The 7,812-nt window shown below is 38.7% G+C and overlaps 1 protein-coding gene across 1 annotated transcript in view; it reads left to right on the top strand.

Annotated features, from left to right (window-relative positions):
- Positions 1–1,136: 1,136 nt before the first annotated feature.
- The window catches only part of BCOR (BCL6 corepressor), a 299,651-nt gene continuing 292,975 nt past the window's right edge, over positions 1,137–7,812 (top strand). Inside the window, exon 1 of the mRNA XM_053706476.1 lies at positions 1,137–1,219. The gene's annotated coding sequence lies outside the window, so the exon portion shown is untranslated. The remainder of the gene's footprint in view (positions 1,220–7,812) is intronic.

Genomic DNA, 7,812 nt, shown 5'->3' with positions numbered 1-7,812 from the left:
CACTGCTGCCCGATGCAGAGGGGGACACAGTGTCCCTCTATGCTTCGGTACCTCTGCAAGACTATTTCTGCATTGCCCCACTCGTGGGGCATGCACAAATAGCGCAATCTAGCTACTTTTAGCAAGATTGCGGCAGTGGTCCTTAAGGTCATCGTGCTTGTCTCGAACAGTCTACTGCGCATTGGCGCTGGTCGTTAAGGGGTAAAGGCCAGGTATGTTTGTCTCGTTCAGTCTCTACTGCATAACTGCGTTTGACAAACATACTTGGCCTTTTATTTTGTAGGATTTTACTGTTTTTTAATATATATCAGTGGTAATTAATAGTGTTAAATGCAAAATAATTGAGGAACTTGATGGTCACCTTCATATAAATGTTAACATCCAGATTATCAGTCTAACCAAAATGCTGCAACACATTGTTAGGGTTTGTTGCATTACAACAAACTCTGGCATCATGTAACTAGAGATGTCAGGGTTTTTTTTTGCAAAGGCAACTTCAGCTACAAAACGTACTAGCACACCACATTCCCTCACTTCCACTTGACATTGTATACTATTCTCCCCTCATCTGGCACAGCCCTCCCCCCACCTCCTGTTTACCACTTTCAAGCCTGTTAAACACTCCTTCCCAAAGCTATAAAAACCTTATTGAGGAAACCTAGGTGCGTGACTAATTCGTTCCCGCACTGTCAAAGCCGATCACAAGAGCGAATGGGGTGTGAAGAGGCTGTAAAATGTACAACGATAAAGGGAAGAAAGGTCTATTGCGGGAGGAAAGTGTACGACTGCGTGGTATATTGGGGTTGCTTAGAACAGCATTTATGGGTTTTGCGGGAGAACGGAGAGGAGATCATTTGATAGGGGTCCCTGAGAATCCTGTATGATTGGATAGCGAAGGATTCAAGGAAGGAAAACTAGTGCTGCGGATGCGGAGGAGAATCTGCAGAGAGTCAGACTAGAGGGTCACAGGGGGAGCAGCTAGTGCGCGCAGCGTGATGACAGATGAGGGTGCGTGTGTTGTTGAGTCGTGATATTACGGTTATAGTTACAACGGAGACTAGTGGCCCTAATGACAACATTATGGTGGTTTACTGGTTTAAGGGTGCGGTGGGCTACTGTAGGCTTAACTGGTGAGGTGCTGGAATTCATGTATATGGAGTTTAGGAGTTATTGTCAAGACTACTGATACGGAGGTTCATTCACTTGTTAGGATTTGAAGGTTAGTGGGGATGCGGGGTCTATGAAGTGACTCGGGACAATGTGTTGCGAGAAGACAGTGGGTAGAACAAATATGAAGCTTTTAATAGGGAATGTAAATGTTTCTCAGTAATTTTATAGGACGCTGGAAAATGGTTAAATGATTAGTGAAAGTACATTACCAACACTACAGTCGTCTTCTTTTTTTTTTATTTGCTTCGTATTAATGATTCATTTGTACCGGCTTAAAAGGGGTTAATGTTATGCACGTAGCATCTGGATGTTTCCATTAACTGCCAAGAGCGGCAACGTCTTGTCAGGCAACTCAGATCACTCCGCAATCTGCTCCCAATATAGGGTGAATAAACACAAGCCCCACAAAATATTTTGTTTTAAATGTGTTTTCTTATTTCGCTGGTACATTTGCGTAGTTCTGCGGATCACAGCCACCCAGACTTGCGCGCAGCAGGAATGAAGTTGTCAGATGTTTATCTAAAGCAGCTGTCAGAGCATGGTGTGCGCTACGCCGCGTACTTTATTTACACGTGCTCTCACGTACGCACTTTATTGCTAAGCTCGGCGGGCTGCAAGGCATAATGTGAACCTGTGAAAATAATATATAGCATATTGTTTAATATTAGTCATACGGCAATATAACAACTCTACTGTCAGAGTGCAATACATTGTGTTGTATCACTGGTATACACTTAAAGGGACAGTCAACACCAGATTTTTTGTTGTTTTAAAAGATAGATAATCCCTTTATTACCCATTCCCCAGTTTTGCATAACCAACACAGATATATTAATATACTTTTTACCTCTGTGATTACATTGTATCTAAAAATCTTCTGACAGCCCCCTGATCACATGACATTTTATTTATTATCTATTTACTTTTATTTTAGCCAATTAGTGCAGTGTCTGCCACAATTCACAGGTGGGCTCACAATGTTATCTATAGGGTTTACCTGAACTAGCTCCCCCCCCGCTGTGAAAAGCAAATACAAAAGCATGTGATTAGAGGCGGCCTTCAAGGGCTTAGCAATTATCATATGAGCCTTCCTAGGTCTAGCTTTCAACTAAGAATACCAAAAGAACAAAGCAAAATTGGTGATAAAAGTAAATTGGAAAGTTGTTTAAAATTGCATGCCCTATTTGAAACGTGAGAGTTTTTTTTGGACTTGACTGTCCCTTTAATGACAGCTATAAAGTGACGTCACACTCAAACGTTTAATTAATTTTATTGAACATACAGTACCAGGGGTGTAAATACCATTGGTGCAGTTGCACCAGGGCCCAAGTGCAGGGGGCCCATAGCAGCCAGTCTATACACAAGTGTGTTCAGAATGTGTATTATTGCTATTACCTACTACTGAGTTAAAGGGACATTAAACCATTTTTTTTTCTTTTGTGATTCAGATAGAGCATACCATTTTAAGCAACTTTCTAATTTACTCCTATTATCATTTTTTTTCTTTGTTCTCTTGTTATCTTTATTTGAAAAAGGACAGCACCAGAGGTTGTTCGCCAAAAATGGGCCGGCATCTAAACTTACATTCTTGCATTTCAAATAAAGATAGCAAGAGAATGAAGAAATTTTGATAATAGGAGTAAATTAGAAAGTTGCTGAAAAATTTCTGAATCACGAAAGAAAACATGTGGGTTCAGTGTCCCTTTAACTTTGGGGTGCTCAAAAAAATACACCAAGGCCCCATATTGAGTTGGTCCGCTACTGTACACCACAATTATTTTAATTAATAATTCAAAAATAGGTACAAGTATACACGCTCACGCCTCAGGGTGACATTTCCTGCTAGTATGCAAAGAATTAGATACAGCACAACAGTTCTCCAAAGACGATGGCTTATTGGGCATAAGGGTCAGGGTGCAACATTACTTTTTTTTTTTTTGCATTTCCAAAATTATTATTAGGAAGGGAGTGGGAGAAGGAGGATATGGCAGATGAGAGACGGGTTATCCATGCTTATGGAGTGGCGTAGGGAGAAATCTGTTCATGTCCCCAAGCTTATGAGAAAAAGCAGTGCCAACACTGGACAGAGCCGGTGTTCTGTCAAGAACTCCAATACATTGAAAACTCCAATCTGACCTCATTTCCGGTATTTCCATACATCTGATTAGTCTGTGTCCAGTGAGTGACAGGATTCACAACTAATCAGATAGGCAATTACAGGGCCTATCTTCACTATCTATTTTGCCTCCGCCTGGGAGGTTCAAGGGGGGCAAAGCCCCCCTTGTAAACCTCATTCCCCAAGGTTTACATGGGGTGTATGCCAAAGGGTCTTCGGTGGCCCCCCAAACAGAGGCAAAACAGATATTAAAATAAAAGTCACCGGAAGTGACGTCAGATTGGAGTTTTTGACAAATTGGAGTTCTCGACAGAACACAGCCCGCAGAAGTTTTTCTCATTTTCAAACACAGGGCTGAAAAAAGTGCAGAAAGTCTCTCAGACTGGAAACAGTTGTGTGATTTGTATAGAAAAGTGTGACTGCTTTTTTATACAAAACATTCATACTGTTCCCGGTCTGAGAGTCTGTTCTGCACTTTTTACAGCCCTGTGTTTGAAAATGACAGGCCGGGCTCGGAGAATAGAAGAACCGGATAGTGGCTGTGCTCAGTGTGCTGTGTCGGCCCCATCTAGCTTGTGCCCTTAGTGTATTCCCCCTGGGGCAACCTTTATACCCTCGCAATACACACTGCATGCGGCAACGTTATTTTCCCAGCGGGAGATTTCATTGACTATTACTGTGTGGGAGTAGCACTACAAAATACTTGTTGTAGCGCTATTCCCACACTGTCCGGATCAGTAATAGAGAATGAAATCTCCGGCTAGGAAAATAATGTGGCCGCATGCAGTTACACTCATATTTTAAGTTACCTTACCTCTGATCAGTCAGTTCTACTGAATTGCCCAATGACCAGTCCGGGCCTGGTGGGTATCTCTAACAGGCAGGCAGCGGCTCCCTCTATCACGCCCCGCTCCAGTCCTCACTGATCATAAAAAACGGTCACGTGACCGCTCGGCGGTAAGCCGCCTGGGCAAATTTTATTTTTTAAAGCATGGCCAGATACTGACTGCAGTGGACAATTGCCGCCCCCCCAAAATCTGCTGCCCTAGGAACCGGCCTTGTTGGCCTATTCATTAATACGCCCCTGCATACCTCCCTTTGCATTGGCTGTAAATTGCCTTTGGGCAGATGCTAGTGACAACTCTTCTCTAGTAACTGCATCAATGAGAAGTGTAGAAAAAAGCCATTTATCATAGTGACATATATTTGCCATGCCCAACGTAATTTCACATATGTGAACCAAAATCCATTATCCATTGGTTTTAATCAAGGCCCTCTTTAATGATTCAGATAGAGCATGCAATTTTAAGCAACTTACTCCTATTATCAATTTTATTTCTTCTCTTGGTATCTTTATTTGAAAAGCAGGAATGCAAGCTTAGGAGCCGGTCCATTTTTGGTTCAGAACCTGGGTAGCACTAAACGTAGCCAGCAATCAGCAAGTGCTACCCAGGGTATTGAACCAAAAATGGGCCATCTCCTAAGCTTACATTCCTGCCTTTTCAAATAAAGATTAAAAAAAAACAAAGAAAAAATAATAGGCGTAAATTAGAAAGTTGCTTACAATTGCATGCTCTATCTGAATCATGAAATGAAAAAAAAAATTGGGATTCATATCCCTTTAAAGGTAGGGAAAAGTCAAATTTCAAAGTCATCCGCTGCAATTTCTAGATATATATAGATACACGTTATAGGGCCCTGTACAAATGTACCAGGGTTTCATTTGGGTTGAGAAACACTGGTCTAGATTTGTTCAGCCTCTCTTCTTCTGTCTTGTCTATCCATAATGGCCATTTCTGCAATTTACTCATTTAATGGTATTAATTTGCCAAATACACAAAATCTTGTATAGCAAAGTATAACCGCGAGAAAGACAAGAAAATAGAAATCATGACTGAAATCTTACAAACACAATCTTAATATGCCTGTTTTTAGTTAGTACTTGCATTTCTGGAATGTTAAGTTATAGTACTTACCTCTTAAAAAAGCAATTTGTTTTTTTTTTTTTTAAAAAGAGACTAGAAAAATAGGTTGCTTTTTTGTTTAGTTTTTTTTTTATTATTTTCTTTCTAAAGTATTTTATGTTGTGATCTGGTATAATACTGCCTAGTAAAACCCCATTCTGTACCGTGAGAACGTAAACTTTAAAGGGACATGAAACCTAAATTTTTTCTTTCATGATTCAGCTAGGGAATACAATTCTAAACAACTTTCCAATTTACTTCTATTATTTAATTTGCTTCCTTCTCTTGTTATCATTTGCTGAAAGGTTTATCTAGGCAAGTTTATGAGCAGCAGAGAACATAGGTTCTAGCTGTTGATTGGTGGCTGCATATATATATTGAATGTGATTGGCTCACCCATTTATTCAGTTAGAAACCAGTAGTTCACTGCTGCTCCTTCAACAAATGATACCAATAGATTGAAACAGATTAGATAATAGAAGTAAATTAGAAAGTTGTTTAAAATGGTATTCTCTATCTGAATTATGAAAGAAAAATTTTGGGTTTCATGTACCTTTAATGTGGCTCCATTCCAAAATTGGAATCCTCATTGATGCATTTTAGTTTTGAACAGAAGAATTTTTGTAATATACATGGATCAGCAAAAGTACTTCTAATAAAAGCTATGGCTGTTTTAAATGTGTATTTAAGTATGCACCGTGAACCAGCATTTTAAACCCAGTATTTGATTAGAGAGCCTAAGGTGCTTATTTTTATCTGGTAATTATTTAATTATTCAATGTGTTAATTGCTGACATGATACAAGCCCCACTGGCTCTCTGAGCAGCTTTAGTATTTAAAATACTGGTGCACTGAGAATATCTATGCTTCGCATGCACATTTAGAGAAAAAATGTTAACACTAAAACAATAACTTTTACTAGAAGCATTTCTGCCAATAAATGTATATTGCAAATATTTTTCTATTCAAAGATGTAATTTAAATTTTGACCGGAGGGTCCCTTTAATAAAATCTTGCAACGTTGTGCTTTGATAATCTACAGTGTGTGAACATTTTTTTGTAGATAATATAAGCTGCAGCCACTTTCTTCTGAGAGAAATACATATTAATTTCCTGCAAGTACTTCTTGATTCTAGGCCAAAATTGCACAAAACTTCTTACTCAGTCAATGAAGATTAAAAAAGTATAATAAGCTCTTTTAGAGTATAATAAATATAAATAACACATGCCCACCATATCCATAATGCCCCTGTTCAAATGGCATTTTTAGTCTTTAGCACTTATCGCTATAGTTTTGGAACAGAAGCGGTTAATTTCACTCGTCACTTATAATTAACATTACACATTGTACAAAGGGATCAATCAAAGTACTTATAATTTTATATCTAAACCTAAATGGCTATTGTAATTGTCATTTTAGTTTACATTGTAAAGCCAGTATCAAGAACTTAACAACAGAAAACACATTTTTATGTTATTATTGTTAGAAAATGTGTTCACAGCTGAGGGGTTTTAATTGACAAAGCAATTTGGGGAGAGGGAGAGAAAAAGCACCAGCACTTTAGCGAAAGGGATCATGACAATTGAGGAGGGCAGCCATTATTCAGGAAGGATCAGTGCCCATAGAGACACAGAATTTTAAGCCAACTACATTGTAAAACAGTGAGAATCTGAATCATTCTGATTTCTGGATGTAAGCGCTAGCAAGATTTAAGCCACTGTACTCATACAGTGAATTACTATGCACTTTCAGTCCAACACATGGATAATCACTGAGAGATGGAAGGCGTGAGGAAATTAAACAGAGCGTCAGCAGGCAGTGTTAGAACAAATACAGCTAAATGGAACATATTCTGTATGCAAGACCAAGGTTTCTCCCCCTTGATTGTTACATTTTCAGTATGCTGTTGATAGACTGTAACCTGAACTTCAGTGTAGTGGTTTGAGGATATTTTTTAAAATCTATTTTTTAAATTCTCTCTGCAGCCAAAAAAGTAAAAGTGAGTCTCAATTACCTTGCAAACAAATGCATCTTAGTCTGTACTTGCAGATCTCAATGCTGAAAAGCCCTGGCTGTAACATTTTTGTGTTGATAAAGGTGCTTGTGTTAAATTGTTAAGTGTCACTTACACCACTTAAATGCAATTAAAGGGACAGTCTACACCTTAGTTATCTTAAAGGGACATAAAACAAGTTGGGATAGAGACAAAATATAATATGTACTTTAATTACTTAACCTGCAAATGTATACTGCAGTGTCTGCCAATAACCCTTTCTTTTTAGCTTTTGAATTGTAAAGCTCTAACTCCCCCACACAATTCCTTCTATAGCTGTATCTATTTCTATTGTGGTTTTGGTAGAATGCAAAATTCCATAGGGATTATCTGCTGGAGCAGGCCTAGAAGCTGTGAACTCAGTTGAAATACAATACCTGTGTCTAAACACTGATAAGGGGGGTGGGCACAGTGCTCCATGCATCTTAGCTATGTAATTAATTTTGCTTATTTTTGAAAATTATTTTAAAATAGTTGCCAGCAATTTGTTTAACAATTTTTTTATGCA

Source organism: Bombina bombina, chromosome 3 (genome assembly GCF_027579735.1).
Source record: "Bombina bombina isolate aBomBom1 chromosome 3, aBomBom1.pri, whole genome shotgun sequence".
In the NCBI taxonomy this organism is placed as follows: Eukaryota; Metazoa; Chordata; class Amphibia; order Anura; family Bombinatoridae; genus Bombina; species Bombina bombina.
This window is presented reverse-complemented; position numbering and strand designations above follow the sequence as displayed.